Source organism: Emys orbicularis, chromosome 5 (genome assembly GCF_028017835.1).
Source record: "Emys orbicularis isolate rEmyOrb1 chromosome 5, rEmyOrb1.hap1, whole genome shotgun sequence".
NCBI lineage: Eukaryota > Metazoa > Chordata > Testudines > Emydidae > Emys > Emys orbicularis.
Window position 1 is genome coordinate 1970931 of NC_088687.1, and position 25623 is coordinate 1996553.

At 50.9% G+C, this 25623-nt stretch overlaps 1 pseudogene; it reads right to left on the minus strand.

Moving 5' to 3' along the window:
• Positions 1–6295: 6295 nt before the first annotated feature.
• On the minus strand, positions 6296–12259 carry LOC135879185 (class I histocompatibility antigen, F10 alpha chain-like; annotated as a pseudogene).
• Between the last annotated feature and the right edge of the window lie 13364 nt (positions 12260–25623).

The window sequence follows — 25623 nt, forward strand, 5'->3', positions numbered from 1 at the left end:
CTCCTGTCTTCTGACAGTGGCCAGTGCCAGGTGCCCCAGAGGGAATGAACAGAACAGGTAATCATCAATGATCCATCCCTTGTCACTCATTCCCAGCTTCTGGCAAACAGAGGTTAGGGACACCATCCTTGCCAATAGCCATTGATGGACGTATCCTCCATGAATTTATCTAGTTCTTTTTTGAACCCTGTTTAATCTTGGTCTTCACAACATCCTCTGGCAAGGAGGTCCACAGATACCCCTGCCAAACAACCTTAACTCTGCCCCCTTTGGTCTGTGGCCAGAGGGGTCCTTGAAGCACACCATAGACTTCACCCTCACCCTGTGTTCCCTCTAAGCTGCGTGGTCACGTGGCCACCCAAGAGTGAATCAAATGCTGTGCACTTAATTAGCAGAGCCAAGCATGGCGGCATAGGTTCAAGTGCCTCTCTCCCTGCTGCTCTGCAGCCACGCTGCTTCTGCACTTTGCCTTGGAGCCCTGGCCAGCTGCTCCCGGGACCCTCCTCCTGGCTGTGCAGAACGGGGAGGAGGGGGGTGGTGCTGATGTCAGGGTTTCCCCCTCCCCCCACCCATGTACCCCATCTCCACAGTACAGGGTGGGGGACAAGCCTCAGGAGCTGGAGAGCTCAGCTGCTGTGGTCTGAGCCTTCTGGTGTGAGTGCCTTAAAGACAGGGCCGGCTCCAGGGTTTTGGCCGCCCCAAGCAGCCAAAAAAAAAAAAAAAAAAAAAAGCCCCGATCGCGATCGCAATCTGCGGTGGCAATTCGGTGGAAGGTCCTTCGCTCCGAGCGGGAGTGAGGGACCGTCCGCCGAATTGCCACCAAATAGCTGGACGTGCTGCCCCTCTCCGGAGTGGCCGCCCCAAGCACCTGCTTGCCAGGCTGGTGCCTGGAGCCGGCCCTGCTTAAAGAGACAGTGCACGGCCTCTCATAGACTTCCCCAGCAGCCAGCACACATGCACCCTGTCTCTCTCTCTCTCTCTCTGTCACACACACACACACACACACACACAACACACACTTTCTCTTTCACACTCACCTCCAACACCTACTTGTGTTGTTCTTGTTATTTCTTTGTACTTTCTGCAATGCACATATATTCTCTGTAATTTTATTCTTTACAAGTGCTGTTATTTTAGGTTTTTGACTGGTCTGTGCAGTTAAACATTTATTTCTCTTATACTTAAATTTAATTCTTTGAGTAGTCAGTTCTAAAATGCCTAACCTGTCCTGGCTGGAGTAATTATCCCTATGGTAACTTTTAATATATATATATTAAATCTAGGGTTTTTGTTTCTACTGATGGCGCGTATCCACACAGTACTTCCATATTGGTGCACATAACAAAATTCTTTGCACACAGGGATGAAAATAATTAGAGGGAACAGTCCCCCTGCCAATCGACATCAATTCAGTTCCTGCCCTAATCAATGGCACTGCACAGAGCAGTGTGGATGGTATGAAGAGGAATGCTGATTTGGGGAGGTGCTGGGCACAGAGACAAGGGCAAGTTTGGTTTGGCCTGGTGGTGTTCTACTTCCTGTTCCTATTCCCAGACGCACTGGGGCAGAGTTCGAGTTGCATGGGAAGCATCATAATTTGGACCCTACCAAATTCACGATCCATTCTGGTCAATTTCACACTCATAAGATTTTAAAAATTGTAAATTTCATTATTCAGATATTTAAATCTGATATTTCATGGTGTTGTAACCTAAATTCCCTCTAAGCTGCGCAGCAGACTGTAAAGGTCCGTGCAGCAGCGGGCTGGAGAGGAGAGAGGTAGGGGGTGGGGTGGAACTGGGGAGGGGAGCAAGTTGGGCCATGCAGTACTGCTGTGGGCCTCTCTCCCAGCCCCGGAGCTCCCGTGCTGCCTGCGGGGACGGGGGGCCCAACCCCTGGAGATTACTGCTGCCAGCAAGCTGAGGGCTGCGGGGAGTCCTCTGGCCCCAGCCCCAGGGCAGCCTGCCTGCACCCCAAACCTCTCATCCCCAATCCCACCCCAGAGCCCGCAGCCCCCGTACCCCCAGCCACTGGGTATCATAATTTTATACAATTGCTGTACACAAAAATCCAAATATTGAAAATTAATTCCCTGATCCTGCAAACACCTAAACAGATGCATAACTGTACTCACAGAAACAGTCCCGTTGTTTAAAGTTAAGTAAGCGTTTGCAGCATCAGGGACGTGTATTTTTATTAAGAACTTATCATGTAGTGGCATAAAATCTGTGTCACTTCAACAGTGAAACAATTTTGTTTTAACAATAAACAGTTATTTAAACTCTCAGTAATTTACAGTAGCAATTTTTTTATACAGGCCAAAGTTTTCAAATAGTGGAGCCCACAATTAGGCTCTTCAGCCTGCCTTTAGCTATCTAAGGGAGGGATTTTCAAGAGTGCTTAGGGCACAAGTCCCATTGACTTCAAACTGCAAAACCTGATGGTTGAAGCATTTCAGCTCTTTACTTGTGGAAGTACAGTATACTGGATGGTGATGCTGGCCGCAAATCATCTAGCTCTTACACATCGCTTTTCACTAGTAGATCTCAAAGCTCTTTACAAAGGAGGCGCAGAGCACAGGCCACTTGCTTTTCAATTCTGTGTCTGTATAGTCTCATAACAGGGGATATTAATGAGGCCTCGGGCTTGTCTTTTTCAGCACAGATGAGCATTTTAAGTGTGAAACTTCATAGTAGAAAAAAAATCTACATAAAATCTGAAATTTTATTAACAATTGGGAAACTAAAATACCAAACAAGTAGAAAACATCCACTCTGACAATTTAAGACCATAAAATGGAAGAGAAGAACTAGCAATATGTAAATAAGAAATTTGATTTAATTTTTCAATTTAAATGTCATAATTTAAATAAAAAATTTAAAGTTGTGATTTTTATCCATCCTAAGAAGAGGAGCTCCCAAAGGGTGCTGATGAAAATGTGGGTAGGTACGAGAAAGACCAAAACAAAACCAAGACCTGTTGTTTGAAAACACAAGGCAAAGGAGAAAGTGCAACACTCAAGGCAACCAAATTAAGAAGAGAAAATTACTCTTGTCTTTTGTTGAAAGCAACCTGAGCAGAAAGAGTAGCTGAAAGACAGACTGCAAGGGATAGAGAAGAGTTGGGAAAGGCCAGCTGGTCCCAATACAACAGTCTCTTTGATCCTATATAAAGGGTCACACTCAGCCATACACAGCACAGCTCTAGGGGTACAATAATTCAGTCCAAAACCACTGTATACATTCCTATTGCCTTGTCTACACAAGCAAAATTGGGACCCATACCTATCAAGAAATGCGATTCCACCAGAGATAGCAAAGGTGGAGCAATTGAGGAGATTGGGTTCAGGTGTTTTTAACCACTGTACCATCTAGACTTCCTCTGAGCAAGGTTATTGAACATGTGTCTACAGCCATTCTACACTACTGAAGAAGACCTCTGTTGGGAAAATAACACAGCACTGCACAGATTATCCAACAAGTTCTTGGAATGTATTGGAGACAATTTTTCTTTCAGAAGATGGAGAAAGCTACTAGGGGAGAGGCTGTCCTAGATTTGGCTATGACAAATAGGGAGGAATTGATTGAGAATTTGAAAGTGGAAGGCAGCTTGGGTGAAAGTGATCATGAAATGATAGAGTTCATGATTCTAAGGAATGGTAGGAGGGAAAACACACAATAAAATAATGGATTTCAAGAAGGCAGACTTTAGCAAACTCAGGGAGTTGGTAGGTAAGATCCCATGGGAAGCAAGTGTAAGGGGAAAAACAGTTCAGGAGAGTTGGAAAGTTCTCAAGGAGACTGTGACGGGGCAGAGCGGCCCCGCACCGGTACAGCAGGGGTTAACCCTTCCTTCCTAGCAGAGGAAGCCACGCCCCAGAAGCTCTGCTGGGCATGCTCCAACTGGAGAACAGATATAAAAGCCTGCAGATCAGCTCAGTCGGGGCTGACCGCCGGAGGAGAAGGACGCATGCCGCTAGCTCCTGCAGAGGGAGGGCTTGCAAGCCAGGATCTGGGAGTCAGTCAAGCCGAGGCACTACCTGAGACCCCGACGGAGGACGTCCCAGGGGAGGAACCGACCGGAGGACCCCGCTGCCACAGATGAACTGGTATTCATGGTAGGAAGTGACCCAGGGGAACTCTAGAGACAAACAGCGTTAGCGCTGCATTGACGCTCGGCGTGTTGCGGGCGGATCCCCGCCGAGCGAGGGGCAAGGAGAGCTTGCCACTAACAGGGTCCTGGGTTGGGGCTCGGTGGAGAGAGCGGGCCCGAGTCCCCCTACCCCCTCACCTCTGAACCGTGAGGGATCTTATATGGACTCTGGCCGCTAGGCCACGCCTCCCCGCTCGTAAGGGGGTTTATAGGGACTCTGGCCACTGGGCCAGGCTACCCCGCTCGTAAGGGGGTTTCAATGGACTCTGGCCACTGGGTTGCGCTACCCCACTCATAAGGGGGTGTATATGGACTCTGGCCGCTAGGCCGCGCTGCCCCGCTTGTAAGGGGGTTTGTAGGGACTCTGGCCGCTAGGCCGTGCTACCCAGCCTGTAAGGGGGTTTATATAGACTCCGGCTGCTATGTCGCGCTACCACGCCTGATAGGGGTGATAGTAGGGAGAAAGGCCAAGAGGCCACCACTGACTGTCCGCAGAGAGGCGGACGTTAGGACTGGAGAGTGGTGAGGTGCCGGCACCCCATCCTACCCTGCCACAAAGGAGTGCTGGGGTACACGGTCCGCCACAGAGACATTATCAAGAACACAAGTGCAAACTATCCCACTGCACAGGAAAGAAATGAAGGATGGCAAGAAACCACGTTGGCTTAACCAGGAGATCTTCAATGATCTAAAAAATCAATAGTCCTACAAAAAGTGGAAACTAGGTTAAATTACAAACGATAACTGTAAACAAATAACACAAGTATGTAGGGGCAAAATTAGAAAGGCCAAGGTGCAAAATGAGATCAAACTAGCTAGAGACATAAAGGGAAACAAGAAAACATTCTACAAATATATTGGAAGCAAGAGGAAGACCAAGGACAGGGTAGGCCCATCAGTCAATGAGGAAGGAAAGACAATAATAGAACATGTGAAAATGGGAAAAGGGCTAAATAACTTTTGTTTCAGTTTTCACCAAAATGTTTCAAAGCGAGGGGGAGATATGATAACCGTTTTCAAGTACATAAAAGGTTGCTACAAGGAGGAGGGGGAAAAAATTGTTTTCATCTCCTTCTGAGGATAGGATAAGAAGCAATGGGCTTAAATTGCAGCAAGGGAGACTTAGGTTGGACATTAGGAAAAAAAATCGTGTCAGTGTGGTTAAGCACTGAAATAAATTGCATAGAGAGGTTGTGGAATCTCCGTCATTGGAGGTTTTTAAGAGCAGGTTAGTCAGGGATGGTCTAGATAATACCTAGTCCTGCCATGAGTGTAGGGAACTGGATTAGATGTCCTCTTGAGTCCCTTCCAGTCCTACGATTCTATGGTATTAGAGCAATAGTTGGAGATTTCTCTAAAATCCTCATTGTAGACAAGACCTATTATTGGGAGCAAGGATCTCCTGTCAGTGCAGGGGCGGGCAAACTTTTTGGCCTGAGGGCCGCATCGGGCTTTCCAAAATTGTATGGAAGGCCGGTTAGGGGAGGCTGTGCCTCCCCAAACAGCCAGGCGTGGCCCAGCCCCACCCCCTATCCGACCCCTCCTGCTTCTTGCCCCTTGACGGCCCCCCGGGACTCCTGCCCCATCCAATCCCCCCTGTTCCCTGTCCTGACAGCCAACTCCTGCCCCTGACTACCCACCCCACCCAATCCCCCCTCTCCTTCCTGACTGCCACCCTGGGGACCCCTGCCCCCATTCAACCCCCCTATTCCCCACCCTCTGACCACCCCGACCCCTATCCACACCCCTGCCACCTGACCACCACCCCGAACTCCCTTTCCCTCTATCCAACCCCCCCGCTCCCTTACCGCATTGCCTGGAGCACCGGTGGCTGGCGGCGCTACAGCCGCGCCGCGCGGCTGGAGCAAGCCACGCACCGCGCAGCACAGAGCACCAGGTCAGGCCGGGCTCTGCAGCTGCGCTGCCCCAGGAGCTCGCAACCCTGCCACCCAGACCATTGCGGTGGAACGGCGGGGAGGGGCTGGGAGCTCAGGGGCTGGGCAGGAGGGTCCCATGGGCTGGATGTGGCCCGCGGGCCGTAGTTTGCCTACCTCTGTGTCAGTGCCTCTAGGCTAAAATCCACAAGCAAATACTGATGGCTGTTCAGAGGTGGCCACTTGAAAAAGAGGCGATGGGTCTCTTGTCACTTACCCTGGGCTACAGTGTAGCCGTCTCCCTTCCTCCCTGCAGAGAGAAGGCAAATTTCAGTGAATGCAGTTCCCAAGGCAGGAACCGACTGCAATCGGTGTCCACAGCTCAGAAACAGGGCCCCTGCCCCAGCACAGACCCCTGACGCTCAGTAATGGACTCAAGGTCCCAGGCGCTCACAACTGGCAGAAGAGAAAGACACAACGAGACAGTTTCCAAAGACCTCAGTGTACTGGGTGCTGAGCTCTTTGGAAAATCTAGCCCCATATAAATTGTAACCCACACCCAGGTTCTGGGTCTGGCCCTCCAGCAGCTCCCATTGGGTGTCATTAGCTCAGTCCCGCAGTGGGGCAGTTACACCGTACTGACACTGGCTCCTGTACTGCTGTTGGCCTTACGGGTATGTGCAGGGCCCGGCAAGTCCAGGGAATCCCCCCATCCCAGGCTTTTTACCAGGGCGTTTCTTTTTCCAGACGACTACTCCGATTATAACACCTATCAGGACAACTGCAGTGATAACTCCAGCCACAGTGGGAATCAGATTGTTATTTGGTTCTGAAATGGAATGGAGAGAATGATCAATGGGGAAAAAATCTTTCCCGCCCCTCCCCACTAAAACCCCCCTTTCATCCCAATGCAGGAATCAGTCAGTTAGTCAGCTCCCCAGATAAAGGCTGAGTCCTGCAACCCTCCACCCCTTCCAGTGCAGCCATCATGCATTACACCCCACCATAGAAAGTTCTGGACACCAGACCCAGCCTTTACCACTTCAATTCATAATAAATATTTAGCACTTAAAATAGAAGACTTTTACAGCATTAATTAATCTTCATAAACCTAATTATGGGAGAGCATGGATGTCAGTATCGTCCCTAAACGGGTAAGGGGGAAGACTTGCTGAAGATCACACAGTGAGTCAGTGCAAGAGCCAGGAATAGACCCCAGGAATCCTGACTTCCAGCCCCTCCTGCTCTAACCCACCAGCCCCCACTCCCCTTCCAGAGACAGATCCCAGGAGTCCTGGCTCCCAGACTTCCCGCTCTAAACTACAAGAACCCACTCCCCTTCTAGAGCCAGGGATAGAAAGCAGGAGTTCTGGCTCCCAGACCTCCTGCTCTAACCTACGAGACTCCACTCCCCTTCTGGCTTTTATCCCTGTCTCTAGGAGTTCTGGCTCCCAGCCCCCTTTCTCTAACCCATTAGCCTTCACTTACCTCCTAGAGCCAAGGATAGAACCCAGGAGTCCTGACTCCCAGCCCCTAATCCCCCTTGACCATGCTGACTTTCATGATTAATAGAACACAGTCCCATCGTGGGAGTATGGTGACAAACTGGAAACTGACCTCAAAGCTCTGGATTTCCCTACCATGAATGAAATTACAGACACAATGCATGTTTTGTGAGGGGGTAGGAAGTGAAGAGGGGATGATAGAGATATTTTAATACTGTTCTTGGCTTATATAAACGTGTTAAACCCCGAGTTCTGTATACACTTTCAGTTTCACTAATCAGCTTCTCCTGTTGTCTGAAAGATCCACATAATAATACAGCAAAAAGAAAAATATTTCTAAGAGAATAAGGAAATGTGGTTTATGACACAAAAATTGGCAGAGGACCTGGTAGCAGGATTATGTTGTGAAACCATCTGATGACTACATTTCCAGTGAAGGCTGCCCTTTTAGAAATTGTTAGCACTTGCAAATGCTGCATTTTTCCACATCCCGATTAACCAAGCAAAAAGATGGCTGGAAGGCAGCTCCATGTGTAATAAATTCTTCCTAGACTTTCTTGTGCTAGGGGCATAGGAGACTCTCCCACCTGATGCAGGCCTCCAATCTGCCTCCTCGCTCCAGTCCAAGGCCATACCCTCTCTTCCAGCATCACTGCACACAGAAACAAGCTGCTCCCAACATTAAACCTCTCTCTCTGGCCACATGGACAAGAATGAAGGACCCATAGAGCCATATTTCTGAGAACCTGCTGGATCACAGGACTGGAAGGGATCTTGAGAGGTCATCTAGTCCCGTCCCCTGCACTCATGGCAGGATCACGAGTGCATTAACTTGAGACCGGGCTGCAAGCTGAAGCAAGACCAATTCTGTCTGGAAATAAGGGGCAGATTTGAGCTTCCCCTGGGCTGTGGTAAATTCTTCATCTCTTGGAGACTTTACATCTGGAATGGGCAAGCTCTTTCTGAAGGATCAGATCTAGTTTGCCCACAGATGACCAGACTGGATGCTGGGGTCCCTGGTGTGATTCCCTACCCTGGAGTATGCAGGAGCTCAGATCAGATGATTAGAATGGTCCCTTCGGGCCTTAATGTCTCATTGTTAATCTTCTCCCTTTAGAGACACTGTATTGCTGAGATATATCCAACAGCCCCAGAGGCAGCAAACTGGACAGCAAGACATGAGCCCCAGGCACTGCAGGCCCCAACTCTAGCACAAGAACTTGACTGCAGAGGTTCAGAGCCAAAGAGGACAGGGCCTCACAGACACTGAGGAAATTCCAGCTTCAGCCTATTAATCTGAATGAGAATTTTTTAGGGTTTGAGAGTAATGGAATCTCCCTCTCCCACTAGAAAAACAGACAAACACACAAACTCCTTACCCCCAGGAGATGGAGAGTGACTCTTGTTGTCTTGGGATCAATCTCCATTGTCACCCAGGTCTGGTAGGTCCCATCCCCACTGGGTAGGATGCCTTCAGAGTAGGTCTCTTGCTGTCTGCTCTCCCCATTTTTCAGCCAGGTCACGGTGATGTCCCGGGGGTAGAACCCACTGACCTTACAAGAGAGGGTGCTGAGGCCGTCATGAGATGACCTGTCACTCACTCTAGCAGTTGGGTGCACTGGGAAAAAGACGAAATTGAAGTTAGTTGTTTTCAAGGTCTAATCCAGGCAGCCTTTGCTGGAGCTTTGCAGCATGAAATTCTGAGACCCCAGCAGTGGGAGAGGATGAGAGTCCATGAGACGGAATCCCTCTGATGAGAGAGAACCACCATGTTAGAGGATTTCTGTGCCAAATTCACAGCATCAGCAATGGTGAACCCCGAATCCAGGTCCCCGACCAGATTCTATGAGTGTGGTAACCAGAAGCCTCTGCTCCCATCCACAGCGACACAAGTACCTTGAAAGGCTTCACTAAGCTCCAGATACAGGTGTCAATCATGTCCTACGTTTGTGCCCATCTCCTCTCAGTCCCTGGATTTGAAAGAGAGAAGAATCTTGTCCTGGCCAGGGAGCAAAAAATGAACTAGATAAACTGACCAATTAGAAATGGAAAGGACCATTCAACAAAAAAATGACACATGGCTGTAAACTGCCCCTCAAATTAGCTAATATTAATTGGCTAATTTCTTGTAAATTGTGAACAAAACTATTTACCCAATATTATGGATTTCAAAAGGATTTACACATGTGGAAAAATCAGTTTCCCAGCCTCTTGGCACTGAAATACACATTACTCTGCTGTGTATGGCTTTTTCTTGTTGGCATTTGTAAAGATGGCCAAGGACAAGATCATGTTCTGCTGAGGTTTGTGAGAGAAATAAGCAACTAGTATAACTGTGGGAAAAAACTGAGTACAAATTTCAAGTAACCTTGAACAGCAAACGCACACTCTTTGGGAAGGGAAAGATTAGGGTGTGTAATGATGCTAACTAATTTGGGAAATTTGTGTCCATGGTAACAGACAAGGTACATACAGGGGTAACAGTGAGTTAACATTTTGAAGCAGACGATGCTGCAACTGTCCTCCTGAGATGGAGTGTTAAAGCATTTAACCTCTCCCCTTCTATGTTTGTGCTGATTAATCTTTAACTAAAAAGCTTTAGTAATAAATTTGACTGTGTGTGATTATGTGATGTCTTATTGATAAAAGAATCAGGGAATAAGTAAGCAGATGTTGCAGCAAAGGTAGGTCTTGAGGGGGAAAACTTTAAGGACAAGGGGAGCCTTCTTCCAGATTAGTATGGGGAGGGCAATTCCACATGTAGGGGATGGCATAGAAGGAAGCACATAGATGACTGTGGGAGAAGTTTGGACAAAGAGGCAACAGGAACAAAGCTACCATCATTGGTGGGACACAGGGGCTGGGGGTAACACAACAAATATGATGGTATAGACGGCGAATGAGGAAGAATTACATGGTGAATGAAGCTGGTGTCCATAGAAGTGGTGTCCCTTCCATAATCAAAGTTCAGTGGCACTTTCTCTACAGAGTTTATTTTTCAGAGTGCTCCAACATGCACACGCACAGGCAGATTGCCTTGATAATGCTGCGTCACACCAGGGGAAGAGCTAGAATTTGTGGTGTGAATTTGGGCTCATTTGGTCAAGCGGCTCTGGAGATGCAGCTTCTCTACAGTGAGCTGCTTTTAACATTTTCCATTTCTTACCTTTTTTTCCTAGAAGAGCTGGGGTGGTGGTGGTGGAAAAGGGGTTGTTTCCCCACCCATCCCTGGTGCAAGGTTAGCTGAACCGCCCCCTACCCCCTGCTCCATTTTGGAACTGGGCCTGGGGAATGGAGATGTAACTTGTAGTGACCTCCTGGGTGGGGCTTGTCCCGCGTCTTACCTTGCCTCTGTAGAGTCTCCTTCCTGTACTCTATTTCCTGGCTAAGGAGTTCTGTACATCTCTCCTCCAGGTAGTGTTTCCATCCTTGGTGTCATCTACTTCAACATCCCATCTCCTCTTGGTGATCTGAGCCCCAATATCTGCTGCTACGCAAGTCATGGTCTCCTTATCGAAGGTAAGAAAGTCTCATCCAACATATGAATCCTGGTAAAACCCCTGAATGACGTCGTCTTCCCGGAGATCACAGCCGAATATTGTCTGGATAATGTGAAACCCTGAAACACAGCTGAGAGTCAGCAGCAGCCTCTCCCTGAAAATCTCACCAAGACCCCACTGCGGGTAACCAAGTGGTTCTTCTCCTTGCTACTGGGCCCTCCCTCCCCTGAGAAATGGGGGTCCCACTTATGTTGTTGGGTCCTACACCCTCCCAGCTCCTTTCAGGAGGGAACCCAAACTCACACGGGCCGCCCTCTCCATCTGTTGGGTCTTTGTACACTAAAGACCCCCCACTGCAGAGAGCTCACAACCTTCAAGGAGTACCTCACTGCTGCTTGTTCTTGTATGCTTCCTGCAGGGGGTGCAGGGCGGCACGACCCCAAAGGGAGTACTCCAGATATTGCAGGGTTCTATCCCCTCCAGCTCTATTCTGCTCTCTGAGGATCCCCCCAGTTCTGGTAGTCAGGGTCATTTTAGGGAAGAGAGGGAGTGCAGGGGGCTCTGTACCCCCCTCTCTCCTGCTCTGGTTGTATTAATTTTGCAGGGTCCTCAGGGTCACTTGGTCCCCCACCTCCTCCATTCACAGTATCCCCATGTCCCTGTGGGGAGGGGCTACAGGAGGTCTGTCCCCCACACTAACCTCTTCTCTGGTTTAATGACCTCACAAAATCCCCAGGGTCACTCTGTTTCCCTGCCCCATCTTCCCCGTGCCCCCAACTCAATCTAGGAATGGCAAAGAACCAACTTCGGATGCTTGCCCTCTTTTTCACATGGCCACTGTCTCAAGGTGATTCCCTGTCAGGATCAGACCATTGATGGCCCTTAGTTCAGCTGGCCACCATTTTCCTACATTCAGGCTAATCTTCACAACAATGGCCACCATCTCACAAACAACCAAGAGCAGACTCCGTTAATATAGCCACCCCTGGGCTGACAGAAGGCAGGGAGGGAGACGGGGGGGGAAGGGGAACAGGAAGGAGAACTTAGGGGAGAGGGAGGGAGGCTGTAGGGAACAGAGAACACTGTGGGGAACACGAGGAAGACTGAAACGTGTGGGGAATGGATCAAACCCCTACCTTGGCAAACAGGGCAGAAGGTGGGGGCATAAAAATGACCCACACAAGGTCCCAAATATTTTCACCCCTCCCCCACCCTGCATTAGATACATCGAGGTAAATGCCTAGGTTTTCAGCAATGACTAGTGATTTTGGGTGCCCAACTGAGACCTTTTAAAGGGCATGATCAGAACGTGGGAGCATCCAGCCTCTGAACCAGAGGGGCGGGACTAGGGGCGGGGGCCGAGCGGGGCGGGGCTGTGGTCGGGGTCGGAGCAGGGACTGGACTGGAGGCGGGGCAGGAGCAGAGCTAGGCGGGACAGGGGCGGGGTGGGGGCGGGCCGGGGCGGGGCGGGATTGGGCCGGAGCAGGGCGGGGCTGGTGGCGGAGCCGCGGGAGGGCGGGGCTGGGGGCGGGGCTGGAGCAGGGGCGGGGCCGGGGGCGGAGCCGTGGCAGGGCGGGGCTGGGGCGGGGTCGGAGCAGGGACTGGAGTGGAGGCGGGGGAGGGGCAGAGCTAGGCGGGGGAGGGGCGGGGCTGGAGGCAGGCCGGGGCGGGATTGGGCCGGAGCAGGGACGGGGCGGGGCTGGAGCAGGGACGGGGCACGGAGCGGGGCAGAGGACGGGGCCGGGGCAGGACTAGGGGCGGGGGCCGAGCGGGGCGGGGCTGGGGTCGGAGCAGGGACTGGACTGGAGGCGGGGCAGGAGCAGAACTAGGCGGGACAGGGGCGGGGTGGGATTGGGCCAGAGAAGGGGCGGGCCAGGGGACGGGGCTGGAGCAGGAGCGGGGCTGGGGGCGGGGCCGAGCGGGGTGCCCGTCCCCCGCGGAGTTTGGTTTGGCCCCGCGCACCCCGGGGCGCACCGCACCGCACCGCCCGGCTCGGGGGCCCCGGGGCGCTCAGCCGCGGTGCCCGGTGAGGTCTAAGTGGCACTTTCAGCCCCAGGACATCCCCGCCCGGCCCCGGGGCGTCGCTGTGCTCGGTCCCGGTCCCCCCGCTGCACCCGGGGCCGGTGCGCTCACGGGGGCGGAGCATCCGCTTCTCCCCGAGACGCTCCCCACGGCCACGGGAGACAGAGCTCCCTGGGCTGCTCCTCTCCCCTCAGCTCAGCCCTGCTCAGGCAGCTCCAGCTCACACGGAGGACGGGACCCCCGGCCACCTGACTGCCCCAACACACACAGTCACACTCACCTCCACTGCCCCCACAAACTTCCACCCACACCCCCCAAACTCACACTCACCTCCACTGCCCCCACAAACTTCCACCCTCACCCCCCCCAACTCACACTCACCTCCACTGCCCCCCACAAACTTCCACCCCACCCACACACTCACCTCCACTGCCCCCCACAAACTTCCACGCCCACCCCCACCCACACACTCACCTCCACTGTGCCCCATAAACTTCCACCCACACACTCACACTCCTCCCCCACTCCCCAACACACCCATACATACTCTCCCCCAACACACACACACACACACACACACACACTCCACTCCCCCCACAACCTCCTTCCCCCATGCACACACACACAGCTGTGGACTGTAGTGTCACTGTTCAGCAATGTCAGTTGGTTGTGTTACTGACGGCTACTTTAAAAGGTGAGTTAAAAATGTCACTTTTACCGTACACTGGGCATCTGCAGGAAGTTTTGTTTAAATTGTAGGATTCTTTTAGTAAAATCAGTTTCTCCCCTTGCAAGCCATTTCTGAACATTTGTGTGCATTTATAGTAAAGCTACTTAACTGTGGTCAGTGTATCAAACAATTGTGATTAACACGAAAACCATAAAGACGGAATTACTTTTTAAGAAATGGAAAGGACAAAACTCAGAAAATACTAAATTGGAAAATCCCCAATAATAAAAGAGATTTCATAGGGCCCTACATAGGCGTGTACCATCTTCCGAAACAACTCCCGGGGGTGGGGATGGGCTCAGGGCTCCAGGCTTGATCGATGGAGGGGGAACTCTGGGTTTGGGGCTCTGGTCTCCCACAACTGGGTAGAGACTCCAGGATCCGGGCTATAGCACCCAGGGCGGAGGCGGGGAGGGAGGACTCCGGGCTTGTGTCCAGGCTCAAGCCACCAAGAGAGATGAAGGGAAGAGACCTGGTCTTCGGCTGCCATGGGGGGGGGATCAGGGCTCCAAGCTTCAGCCGCTGGGGAGGTGGAGGGGAGTGGGGGGGTCTGGGCTCTGCGACTCATCCACAGGAGGGCAGGGAGGGATGTTGGGGCTCTGGACTTCAGCCACAAGAGGGGTGAGGGGGTCAGTGCTCCGGGCTTCAGCCACTGGGGTGATAGCCCCTCCTCCAATGCACTGGCCCCCAGACCCTCTCACCTGCTCCACCAGAGTGAAACCCAGTCCAGCACGTCCCGCTGCAGCTCGCAGACCCCTCAGTTCAGTCCCACCATCACCTGGTCCTGCTCAGGGCAGCTGTCAGGCTCCTTGAATTCAAGTTTGTAAATTATTTTGTGACTCCCCAGGTACAATGTGATATATTCTGTACATGCAAATTATCAGTCCTTTGTGCAGCCCCTCCCAGAAATCAAAATTCCTAGAGATTTTGGCCAAGTCTCTCAGTGTTGCTAATGGTACCAGCCTCTGTCTGAATGTCTATGTGTGTGTGTGTGTGTGTGTGTGTGTATGGATAAGTTTATTGTGATGTCATGTGTGACAAGAGCAAAGACCGTTCTGGTTCAGCATTCTTGCCCTGCCTTCAGTCTGCCAACTTGCTTGGTTGACAATGGCTGGTGAACCCAGGAGCTGATAGACGTGTACTATCCATCTGTCAACAACTTCTTGAATCAGCTATTTCCACAGGTTTTCGAAAGAAGATGAGATTTTACAAAAGGTAATTCCCAGATTCTTTTCCTGCTCCTTAGATCACACATGACAGGTTGTTGCCTCCTTCATAGATTCATAGATTCTAGGACTGGAAGGGACCTCGAGAGGTCATTGAGTCCAGTCCCCTGCCCTCATGGCAGGACCAAATACTGTCTAGACCATCCCGGATAGATATTTATCTATCCTACTCTTAAATATCTCCAGAGATGGAGATTCCACAACCTCCCTAGTCAGTTTAGTCCAGTGTTTACTGAACAAGTTTTCTCCCTCCTCCTTATGACACCCTTTTAGATACCTGAAAACTGCTATCATGTCCCCTCTCAGTCTTCTCTTTTCCAAACTAAACAAACCCAATTCTTTCAGCCTTCCTTCATAGGTCATGTTCTCAAGACCTTTAATCATTCTTGTTGCTCTTCTCTGGACCCTCTCCAATTTCTCCACATCTTCCTTGAAATGTGGTGCCCAGAACTGGACACAATACTCCAGTTGAGGCCTAACCAGCGCAGAGTAGAGCGCAAGAATGACTTCTTATGTCTTGCTCACAACACACCTGTTAATGCATCCCAGAATCATGTTTTCTTTTTTTGCAACAGCATCACACTGTTGACTCATATTTAGCTTGTGGTCCACTATAACGCCTAGATTCCTTTCTGCCGTACTCCTTCCTAGACAGTCTCTTCCCATTCTGTATGTGTGAAACTGATTGTTCCTTCCTAAGTGGAGCACTTTGCATTTGTCTTTGTTAAACTTCATCCTGTTTACCTCAGACCATTTCTCCAATTTGTCCAGATCATTTTGAATTATGACCCTATCCTCCAAAGCAGTTGCAATCCCTCCCAGTTTGGTATCATCTGCAAATTTAATAACCGTCCTTTCTATGCCAATATCTAAGTCGTTGATGAAGATATTGAACAGAGCCGGTCCCAAAACAGACCCCTGCGGAACCCCACTTGGTATACCTTTCCAGCAGGATTGGGAACCATTAATAACTACTCTCTGAGTACGGTTATCCAGCCAGTTATGCACCCACCTTATAGTAGCCCCATCTAAGTTGTATTTGCCTAGTTTATCGATAAGAATATCATGCGAGACCCTATCAAATGCCTTACTGAAGTCTAGGTATACCACATCCACCGCTTCTCCCTTATCCACAAGACTCGTTATCCTAGCAAAGAAAGCTATCAGATTGGTTTGACATGATTTGTTCTTTACAAATCCATGCTGGCTATTCCCTATCACCTTACCACCTTCCAAGTGTTTGCAGATGATTTGCTTGATTACTTGCTCCATTATCTTCCCTGGCACAGAAGTTAAACTAACTGGTCTGTAGTTTCCTGGCTTGTTTTTCTTTCCCTTTTTAGAGATGGGCACTATATTTGCCCTTTTCCAGTCCTCTGGAATCTCTCCTGTCTCCCATGATTTTCCAAAGATAATAGCTAGAGGCTCAGATACCTCCTCTATTAGCTCCTTGAGTATTCTAGGATGCATTTCATCAGGCCCTGGTGACTTGCAGGCATCTAACTTTTCTAAGTGATTTTTAACTTGTTCTTTTTTTATTTTATCTTCTAAACCTACCCCCTTCCCATTAGCATTCACTATGTTAGTCATTCCTTCAGACTTCTCGGTGAAGACCAAAACAAAGAAGTCATTAAGCATCTCTGCCATTTCCAAGTTTCCTGTTACTGTTTCTCCCTCCTCACTGAGCAGTGGGCCTACCCTGTCCTTGGTCTTCCTCTTGCTTCTAATGTATTGTGGAAGCAGAGAAAGAACGGACAGGAAGGGGATTGCAATGCATGACAGTTTGTTAGCAAGAGTTAGGCTAACTGTAACCCTAATAACGCCAGATTTGTAGAAGCGAGGATTGTGTGAGGCGAGTGGGAAAGAACTGTGTGAGAAGTTGTTGCGACCTTGTGTAGATAATATTGTATGTAGACTAGAGTCTAAACAAGTGAGGAAAATAAGATATCAGGATGACCTATGTATAAACAAAATGCAGCTGTTGCTCATTATTGTCTGTAACAAAAGGTATAAATGCTTGCTGTAATTGTTTACCTGGGAGAGACCTGCCTAGGAGGGGGAGACCCTGTGTCCTAGTGCACTCTCTCCCTCTATGCAATTGATAGAGAGAGAATAAAGTATCTGATTTTGCTGTACCCAACCAAAGAGTGAGAACTGTGTTTTTCTCCGACAGTATTGATAAAAAGGCTTCTTGTTTCCCTTTATTCCCGTAGCCAGTTTGAGCTCATTTTGTGCCTTTGCCTTTCTAATCTTGCCCCTGCATTCCTGTGTTGTTTGCCTATATTTATCCTTTGTAATCTGTCCTAGTTTCCATTTTTTATATGATTCCTTTTATTTTTTAGATCATGCAAGATCTCGTGGTTAAGCCAAGGAGGTCTTTTGCCACATTTCCTATCTTTCCTACTCAGCGGAATAGCTTGCTTTCAGGCCCTTAATAGTGTCCCTTTGAAAAACTGCCAACTCTCCTCAGTTGTTTTTCCCCTCAGTTTTGATTCCCCTGGGACCTTACCTATCAGCTCTCTGAGCTTAGCAAAATCCGCCTTCCTGAAATCCATTGTCTCTATTTTGCTGTACTCCCTTCTACCCTTCCTTAGAACTGTGAACTCTATGATTTCATGGCCCTCCCCCTCTACAACAACCCTCCCCAGCACCTCCCCCAAAATCACCTACCTGAGCTGGATCCACCACAGCCATTTCCCTTCCCCGGCCCCTAGGAAGATGGGACGGTCTGGAGCAAAACGGGGTCGTTATTCTGCAGCCTGTCAGGGTGAGAAGGGAAATTCAGGAGGTTTCTGAATTACTGTTAGTCCATTTCACACCGCGATTCCCCCAGGCTCTGTCCTTGCAGACAGACACTCTAGACTCTGCCATGCTGGGAGACGCCTCAGTGACGCTATTACAGCACAGACCCGACCTCTCCCCCGGGACTAAACCCACCAGACGCTAATACACTCTCCCAGGAACAGAGTCTCTGAGCCAAACGCCAGAAAAGAGCAGAATCAAAAGAGCCCCTTTGGGGGATCCCCCGACACTGTCCCCAGAACAGCCCATTCCCTCAGCAGCGCAGGGACCAGGCAGAGGCAGGAACTGGCTTTTCCTCTCTCTGCCCCTCCCCTCTCCCAGGAAAGTCACTGCCCCGGGGGGCTGCAGGGAATGGAGCTGGGCAAGGCTGGGTGCCCGGAACCTCCCTCCCCACTGATTGCTCCAGCTGCCCCGCCCAGTCTCTCCCCTCTCCCTCCTGCATGAAGAGCCGGTCACTGTCCTGCATTCCCGTGGGCGTTTCCTCGCCAATAGCTACAGCCACTGCTAACGGGGTGAGCCTGGGTGTGTTGGGCAGCAGCTCTGAGCCGCGCAGAAACTCTGGGGCAGGGATGGGGGGAGCAGGAGCCATTTCTGCAGAGTCACTTTCCAGCCTGGGCCCAGCACTTACCCCAGATCTCTTGTATCACCTACAGTCTCTGGCTCAGGAGCTGATGCCAGCAGAGCCCAGGGGGGTGGGGGGACGGTGTAAACTATTTCCCTGAATCAAGTCTCCTTCGGCAGCTCAGTCACCATTTCAGCTAGAGCAGAGCTGCGGTACCTGGGCACTGGGCCACCCGGGGCCTTTAACACCACAGCCCTGGGGAGGGGGTGCTGAGCTGGACCATCCAGTGAGGAACACAAGTCCTTCTACCCTCCACCACACCCTAGTTTGGAACTGCTGCTGACGGCTCCCCCCATCCGTGGTAACTTTTATCCCCTCTGCCTCCCTCTATCTGGGGGTTTTCCCTTCTGCACCTACCTGGCAGGGCAGGCCGCCCCCCACCCCAGTCTGAACCCCTGAGCTTGTCCCAGTTTGTCCCTCTGCCCATCCCTCCCCTCCGATTTCTCCCCTTCAGGGGGATATTCCCTGCCTTTGATTGCAGGGAGTAGATTCTGATGGCGCGTGAGGGCAGCAACTTGCAGATGTTACTGAGCATGTGAGAAGAACATTAGAAGATAAGGACAGCCAGACTGGGTCAGACCAAAGGTCCATCTAGCCCAGTGTCCTGTCTGCCAACAGTGGCCAGTGCCAGGTGCCCCAGAGGGAACGAACAGACAGGAATCATCCAGTGACCCATCCCCTGTTGCCCAATTCCCAGCTTCTGACAGACAGAGGTTAGGGACACATCCCTGCCCATCCCGGCTAACAGCCATTGCTGGACCTGTCCTCCATGAACCCATCTAGTTCCCCTTTGATCACAGGACCCTGCTCAGGAACAGTGAAGTTGCAAGTTCTAATAGGAAACAGCTTCTGATACAAGGGCAGCTCCTCTTCCTCCTCCCCTCCCATGGGGATGAGCAGCCCCCACAACTGCCACTCTGCCCCAGCCTCCTTCAATCCATTGCCCCCTTCAGCCTCCCCCCAAATGTCCCCTTCCCCCCATCGCCCCCTTCAGCCTCCTCCAACTGCCCCCCATCGGCCCGTTCAGCCTCCCCCAACTGTTCCCTTTTCCTCACCGTACCTGGTCACCTTCAGCCCCCCGTTGCCCTCTTCAGCCTCCAGCAACTTCCCCCCACTGCCCTGGCTCCACCACTCTCAGGTTCCCTTCCCCCCAACCATCTGCTCCCTTGCCATGGGTAAGAGGGGCAGAAAATGCTTTTGAAAAAACCTTTTGCAAAGTAAAAATAAAACAAACCAAACAACCCGTCCCTTGCTTTGTGCTGGGTGCCCAGCTGTGGGCTTGCGTGTGTGTGTGTGTGGGGGGGGGGGCGGGTGTTGTTCTGAGCACACTCTGTTCAGGGAAGGGGTGGAGTTGGCCAAAGGGGCAGCTGGAATCTTTAGCAGAGAATTCCTTTCTCCATTCTGTTAGATAAGCATTGCTATTAAATGTCAGCCGACGAATGCCGCATTTGAAGCAATCTGACACTAAATCCCCTGCCCTCTCGGTTGCTGCAGTTCTCACACCCTCTGCTCTTGTGATGTCACCACATGACATGGTGTCTTATTCCCATAGTGTCTTATATATTAGAAAGGACCATAGTTTATAAGGTAAAAACTGAAGCATAACTCCTTCCCTTCCCTGTTTTGACTTAGGAAAAATAAATCCTGTCCCCTCCCCCAGCCCAGCCCCACCAGAGCTGCTGCGGCCAGGAGACAGGTGCTCTCTCACCTGGCCCTGAGCTGCTGTGGTGAGAGAGGGCTGGGGGGAGTCCTCTCTCCCTCGGGCAACCTGCTCCCCAAACCCCTCATTCCAATCCCCAGCCCAGAGCCTGCTTCCCCAGCCGGAGCCCTCACCCCCTGCACCCCAACCCTCTGCCCTAGCCCTGAGCCCCTCATTCCCAGGCCCATCCCAAAGCCCGCACCCCCAGCCAGAGCCCTCACCCCCTGCACCCCAACCCTCTGCCCTAGCCCTGAGCCCCTCATTCCTAGCCTCACCCCAGAGCCCACACCCCAACCCTCTGCCCCACTTCAGCCCCCTCCCACACTCTGAACCCTTCAGCCTCACCCCTGCCACACACCGTCCATGTGCAGAATGAATTTTGTGATGTGCAGCAATATACAGGTGATGTGTCACATAACAAAATTGCACATATTGGTGCACATCACAAAATTCATTCCGCACACGGACATACAAAATGTGAGGAAACACTGCTCCTGACTTTCAACCTATCTGAGACATCTTGAATTTCATACAGTGACTGATCAGAAAAAAGTGCTCTCAAGTGAGCTACAGACCAACAGTGGTTCATAGGAATTATTCAGCAAGAATTTTAGAAGACCTAGACCATTAGAGGAAATCATGACCTGCTAAGAGACAATTAATGGAGAGAAGCAGCAAGATTAATCCCATACATTGGATTGGTTGTGACTTATTTGCCTGATTTGAAAAGAGGCCAGAAGGACCTGAGTCTCCTCGCTGGCGATAGCCCCCTGCTCGGCCAATCAGCACTGAGACTCTGAGGGGCGGGAGGCTGAGAGGTCTCACCAGATGTCCCAAAGGACGGCCCAGGTCACCATCAGAGGGGATCACTCTCAGATCCAGCCTCACCTCTTTGTGAGGACCTCCCGCAATGAGAGCACTCCCCACCCCATCCACACTCCACACTCCACACACACCCCTTCTTGGTAGAGGGAGGGAAGCCGGGGAAAGGGGAAAAAGAAGCAAGAGAAGAGGAGAAAGGAGGGAGGAAAGAGGAAAAGGGAAACCAAAAAGGATAAACCCCAATGTCCCCAGGGATTCTAAGCATCAAAGTCCTAGGCAGGAAATCAAATTCGGCCACCTTAAGCCAGTGTTTTCTGGGCCTAGAATGCTGCCTGCACCAGGGGGATCAGACTGAACAGGTTCCAAACCTCTCTGGGCCTCTTACCTTGGAAAAGGGAAGTTTGTTTTCGGCACAATCAGTGGTAGGAAAGGAGAAAACTCCACAGAGCTTCCTCCTCATGCTCACATCCGTGAATCCTAATTCTCTCTCAGTCCTCGAGGAGAGACCTCGCAAAGGAGATTTGCGGCAGAAAAGCCGGGGGGGTCTCAGAGACTGGCCAGCGATGGCACGTTAATGCCTAATTGACTAAAATCACGTTATCCCATCAAACCACTTCCTCCATAAACGTATCTAGCCTAATCTTGAAGCCAGAGAGGTCTTTCGCCCCCACCGTTTCCCTCAGAAGGCTGTTCCAAAATTTCACCCCTCTGACGGTTAGAAACCTTCATCTAATTTCAAGCCTAAACTTCCCCACGGCCAGTTTATATCCATTTGTTCTCGTGTCCACATTAGTACTGAGCTGAAATAATTCCTCTCCCTCCTTGGGATTTATCCCTTTGATATATTTAAAGAGAGCAATCATATCCCCCCTCAGCCTTCTTTTGGTTAGGCTAAACAAACCGAGCTCCTCGAGTCTCCTTTCATAGGAAAGGTTTTCCATTCCTCGGATCATCCTAGTGGCCCTTCTCTGTACCCGTTCCAGTTTGAGTTCATCCTTTTTAAACATAGGAGACCAGAACTGCACACAGTACTCCAAATGAGGTCTCACCAGCGCCTTGTATAACGGAAGCAGCACCTCCTTGTCCCTACTAGAAATACCTCGCCTAACGCATCCCAAGACCGCATTAGCTTTTTTCACAGCCACGTCACATTGCCGACTCATAGTCATCCTGAGATCAACCAGGACTCCGAGGTCCTTCTCCTCCTCCGTCACTTCCAACCGATGCGTCCCCAGCTTATAACTAAAATTCTTGTTAGTCATCCATAAATGCATCACCTTACACTTCTCACTATTAAATCTCATCCTATTATTATTACTCCAATTTACAAGGTCATCGAAGTCTCCCTGCAGAATATCCCGATCCTTCTCCGAATTGGCAATACCTCCCAACTTTGTGTCATCCGCAAACTTTATCAGCCCACTCCTACATTCGGTTCCGAGGTCAGTAATGAATAGATTACAGAAAGCCCCTTGGGAGCTGCCAACCGATGTGCCAAGACTACTTCTGCTCCTGCTTTCCTGCCCTGGCAGCTCAGGACCCCAGAACCCTGTCTTGTTGAGCCAGACACGCCCGTCTGCTCCAACACAGACCCAGGGTCTGAATTACTTGCCCAAAGCTGCAGGCTTAACCTGAAAGCAGCTCACAGAAGCTCAGGTTCAGCTGTTTGTCCTCTATGACCCTAAATCCTTTTCATAGTCCCTGCTTTCCAGGCTACGGTTCCCTAGGCTCTAGGTGTGGCCACCAGCCTCCGTTCCCAGCTATAGGGCCTGGCTTTTGGCTGTATTAAACTGCATTTGTTTTACTAATCCCATTTTATCAAACTATCCAGGCTGCTCTGTACAACTGCCCTATCATTAGCATTATTTACCACTCCTCCAAGCTGTGTTAGCCACAGACTTTATCAGCAGTGATTTTATATTTACTTCCAGATGGTTAATTACAAAGTTGAATAGTGAGGGGTCTACAGCCAATCCCTGTGGTGCCTCGTTAACAGCTCCCCCATTCAGTGATGATGCCCCATGGACAGGTACAAGGTCAGACTTGGGGTCACCCATCAGGAGAAGGGGAGCAGGGGGATTATTTTACTACTGTTTTATAATGCACCTAATTTTTTTATTCACAGGCTCCACCTACAGTGTCTGTCACTCTTGTACCTGGGCCCTTCTGGGACAATTCTCGTCTCATTTACACTGGAGCCAATCCAAAGTGAATCCAGGCCATCCCTCCCAGCCTGCCCATGACTGCTGTCTGTGGAGATCTAGCCCAGGGAACAGCCTCACTCCACCATGGTTGGGCTGGTTCCCCGATTTTTTTGCTTCTGTGGAAACACTTCCAATGGCCTTTCCCCTTCCCCGTCCTGCACATGCTGCCCTGGTTGGGCAGATCCCATCTGTCCAGGGCTTGCCCCTGTCACCTCCACCTTTCCACTCGGGATTTAGAGTAATCCAACAAATCCACTTCTTTTATTAGCATTGTGTACAGGCCCCACTCAGGGACCAGCCCCATTGTGCCAGGTGCCGTCCACATACAGAACAAACAGACACTCTCTGTCCCACAGAGCTGCAATCTGCCTGCTTCCCGTCTCCCGGCAGGAACCGCTCTTTGCTACGGCTTGGACCTGCTTCCACTGCTCCCTGGGGGATTGGCAGTTTCACTGGCTCAGGCTGCGTTGCCCCTTGCTGCCTCATCCGAGCCAGCTCAGACACCGTCTAGGGCTCTTCTGAAAGGTCTTTGTGTAAAATCCCAATGCAAGCATCCGCTTCTCCCCGAGACGCTCCCCACGGCCACGGGAGACGGAGCTTGCCCCCCCGCCCCCGCGCGGGGATTGTGGCTGGGTCAGTCTTGGCCCCCGAGAGCGAGATGTCAACACTGGGCTTCAGCGCCAAAGGGTTTGACCCGAGCCCCGCTCCAGCCGCAGCTCCAGAGCCAGGACAAGCGAGGGCACGTTGGGGGGGAGGTGTTACAGGTGCTGCCGGCGACCTTTACATCCAAAGCCATCTGTCCTCATGGCACTGGCCTCTCCTTGCACCCCACACAATGCTCCTGAAACCGGATTAGTAAATGGAACGAATTTCCATTCAGACAGAACCAAGGGCTTAGACCTCAACTGCCTTCAGTGAAGATAACAACTCTTAATTGCTCACCTCAGGGTGGACTGATTTCAATTAAAGCCTTTAATCACCATGCAGAAAACCTTGCTTTGAATCCTCTATTGGAATTGTGTTTGGCATTCGTACTTCAGTCATTTTCCTAAAGACGGGGTAACTTTCCTTGGTGGGGAACCATCACAATGTCAATTTACGACTAAATATAATCTGGACATGAAATGTGCTGCTTTGTTTGTTTGCTAACCAGGAGGATACGTCCTTCCTCGGATACGAAATCCTTTCAGCCGGCACCAGCCAGAAAACAAGTAGGCAAACATTTGACAGAACAGACAGAGAAACCTCACTGACAGACACCCGCATGGACGCTGTCTACATGCATGTGTGAACCAGCAGGGAGCTCTTACTGAAAAGTTCCCTCTTTAGCTGGGCATCTCCGGGGAATGGTGACTATTTTCTGCTTCCGCTCTGCGATTGGAGTCCAACCATGTGCCTAGGTTACAAAGAAGAGAAAAGCGTTTGTCTTTGTTAAACTTCATCCTGTTTACCTCAGACCATTTCTCCAATTTGTCCAGTTCATTTTGACCAGCCTCCCCGGCCCACTCACTGCTGTGCGGGGCTGTAAGTGTGTCCATTGCTGGACAGCAGGAATTCCTGCCCATTTCCCTTCCGGCTGGAGCAGGATTGGAGTGTGTTTGTGTTAATGACATTGCTGTAGATTGTTGTTCGTTCCCCATCTTGACAATTCAGACAGTCCCTTTCCCATTCAGATCTCCAGCATTTCGTTCCAATAGCAGGGGTCCGGTTTTCTCTGGGGCACTGACATGTTTCAGGGGGTTGGTGAGTGAACTCAGCCTTGCATTCCATCCTTGATGGGGCGGGACAGGGGTGGTCAGTTTTGTTGGGTCAGTTTTGTTGGGCCCAGTTTTGTTGGGCCAGTTTTGTTGGGCCAGTTTTGTTGTTCCCCCTAGATCCAGGGGAAACAAACACCCAACGAGGCTGGCCAGGGGCAGGACATCAGCTTGGAGGGGAGGGGTGGGGGTGGCAGTGACATCACAAAGGCCTGTTGCAGGAACTCGGCCTATTGGGCAAAGGTGGTGGGGAGGGGGTGACCTCACAGAGAGACCCTGACATCAGCCGGGCAGGGCCAGGCCAGTCTCTGAGACCCCCCCGGCTTTGCTGCCGCAAATCTCCTTCGCGAGGTCTCTCCTCGAGGACTGAGAGAGAATTAGGATTCACGGATGTGAGCATGGGGAGGAACCTCTGTGGAGTTTTCTCCTTTCCTACCACTGATTGTACCGAAAACAAACTTCCCTTTTCCAAGGTAAGAGGCCCAGAGAGGTTTGGAACCTGTTCAGTCTGATCCCCCTGGTGCAGGCAGCATTCTAAACCCAGAAAACACTGGCTTAAGGTGGCCGAATTTGATTTCCTGCCTAGGACTTTGACGCTTAGAATCCCTGGGGACATTGGGGTTTATCCTTTTTTGTTTCCCTTTTCCTCTTTCCTCCCTCCTTTCTCCTCTTCTCTTGCTTTGTTTTCCCCTTTCCGTGGCTTCCCTCCCT